We start from the raw sequence: 356 nt of genomic DNA, 5'->3' as shown, positions 1-356 counted from the left end.
ATCCTTAGTACCAAATCCCATCATCGTCATGCTTCACCCTAAAGAAGGGACATAACTATATTCTTCTATCGGCCATGGTCCTAATTAAAGAAAGTAATCTATAATTTAAACCAAAATATTCTTAAACCAAATGTTTTACACAAAATCTAGCATAACGGATTACACATAGGTTAGAAAAGGCTTCTAAGAGCTACTTTCTAAAGACAACTTAACTACAAGCATCAGACAAGGCTTTCCTAAAACTTTAACCATATAATTCAAACACAAAACTTCAAGATGCAACAACTATAAGTGAGAACGTAGATGCAACTTTTATATTTCGGACAATACATGCACATATAAATATAACCCTCCCC

The sequence above is a fragment of the Rosa rugosa genome, chromosome 6 (assembly GCF_958449725.1).
Source record: "Rosa rugosa chromosome 6, drRosRugo1.1, whole genome shotgun sequence".
Lineage (NCBI taxonomy): Eukaryota > Viridiplantae > Streptophyta > Magnoliopsida > Rosales > Rosaceae > Rosa > Rosa rugosa.
This window is presented reverse-complemented; position numbering follows the sequence as displayed.